The 1783-nt window shown below is 64.0% G+C and overlaps 1 non-coding gene across 1 annotated transcript; it reads left to right on the forward strand.

Moving 5' to 3' along the window:
- Positions 1 to 214: 214 nt before the first annotated feature.
- On the forward strand, positions 215 to 333 carry LOC142870737 (5S ribosomal RNA). The gene has a single exon (XR_012919082.1). It is a non-coding gene; the product is annotated as a 5S ribosomal RNA (ribosomal RNA).
- The last annotated feature ends 1450 nt before the right edge of the window (positions 334 to 1783 follow it).

Genomic DNA, 1783 nt, shown 5'->3' on the forward strand with positions numbered 1-1783 from the left:
GAGACAGCCCCCCACCCCGGCCCACCGCTCCCTGCCCGCCCCGCCCCGCCCCGCCTGTCACCCCCGTCCCTCGGAGCCCGCCGGACCCGGCCGGTGAACTCAACAGGCCCGGCCCGGCGCGGGTCAGCGCCGGTGCGGGGCCTGGGGCGGGAGGAGGCGGCGGGGAAGCGCAGAGAGGCTCGGCTTCTTGAGCGGGGCAGGGGCGCCCTCCGCCGTCTAGGGCCACACCACCCTGAACGCGCCCGACCTCGTCTGGTCTCGGAAGCTAAGCAGGGTCGGGCCTGGTTAGTACTTGGATGGGAGACCGCCTGGGAATACCGGGTGCCGTAGGCTTCTTCTTTTTTTTTTTTTTTTTTTTTGCCTCTTGTTCTGTCCCCTCTCTGGGAGCGAGGCGGCGGCCCGGGGCGGGGGTCACCCCCACCCTCAGCGCCCGCCGCGGTGCCTGGCGCCCCAGCCCGCACCGTGGGGCCTCCTCTTGTCCCAAGCCGCGACACCGCCGTCACGCGGCAGCATGCGTGGCTTCTGGACTGTCAGGTCTCAGACCAAAGGTCTGCTCTGTGGGAACCGACACGCTGGAGGAAACCTTGAGAGTCTGAGAGGGGAGGGAGTTCCAGAAGAAGGCCAGGATGTCATTTTGAGGGAGTATGTGACCAGAACTCGTCCCGTTGCTTTTGGGGTTCTATGGGCTACACGTAGGAATCTTTGGTGGTGGCACCTGATGTTGGGGGATCCGGAGTCACACCCAGACCTGCTCCACAGGCCTCCTTTTACTTTTCTCTTCGGATTCATTATTTTTAAAAAGTGTCTCTTATCTCTATGATTGCATTTTCTTTTCTCTCTCTTTTCAAGCAGATGATGGGAGTCCAAGTATTAAGGTGACATGTGTTGCCCGTGCCCCCCTCCCCCCTGTGTTCTTATTCATTTACCTCTGATGTCGTTCCAGCGTATTGTGGGGGTACCAATGTTAAGGTCGGGTACGTTGCCCTCTCCCAGCCTCCCCCCTCGGGTCAGAGCCTCAAGTGCGCCCATCCCCCAGTCGGTGCGCACCCACCCCATTCCTAATGGAGGTGTATGCCCATCCCCTCCCCCCACCCGCCCGACACCCACCCGATGAAGGTGATTCCTCTGTGTCCACTTAGGTGTCCATCGGTTCGTACCCATTTGCTGGTGAGCGCGAGCACGTGGTGCTCGTGTGTCCATTCTTGGGCTACCTGGCTTACTGGAACGGGTTCCAGCTCTGGCCAGGAGAACCACGAGAGGTGCCCTCTCACCGCTGCTCCTCCTAGCTGAATAGCACTCCGTGGTGTCCACGCGCCACATTTCATTTACGCACTCGTGGGTCGATGGGCACTCGGGTCGCTTCCAGGTCTTTGCGATTGTGACTTGTGCCCTGACTCTAACCCTAACCCTTACCCAGCCCGTCTCCTCCTCGGCCCCTGCCTGACTGACTCCTTCCCGCCCGGCCTGTCACCTGTCACCGTCCTCTGCCCCTGCCTGACACGCTCCTCCCCGCCCGGGCCGTCACCGTCCTCGGCCCCTGCCTGACGGGGCTCCTCCGTCGCCTGGGCCTTCCAAGGGCTTGGTGTGGACGCTGGTTCCAGGACGCCCTCCCAGGAACCCGGTAGCAGGGCGGCCGCAGCGTCTCGCGCCACCCAACCGTCCGCCGGCCGGCGGCCGTCGCTAAGTGGCCTGCGGGGGACGTGCCCCCACTGTGGGGCGGGCGCCCAGCCTGGTGTCTTCTCCGAGGCCCCGTGGCTGCTTTCCCCCCCCCCCCCGCAAGGGG

Source organism: Microcebus murinus, chromosome 4, assembly GCF_040939455.1.
Source record: "Microcebus murinus isolate Inina chromosome 4, M.murinus_Inina_mat1.0, whole genome shotgun sequence".
NCBI classification, from domain to species: Eukaryota; Metazoa; Chordata; class Mammalia; order Primates; family Cheirogaleidae; genus Microcebus; species Microcebus murinus.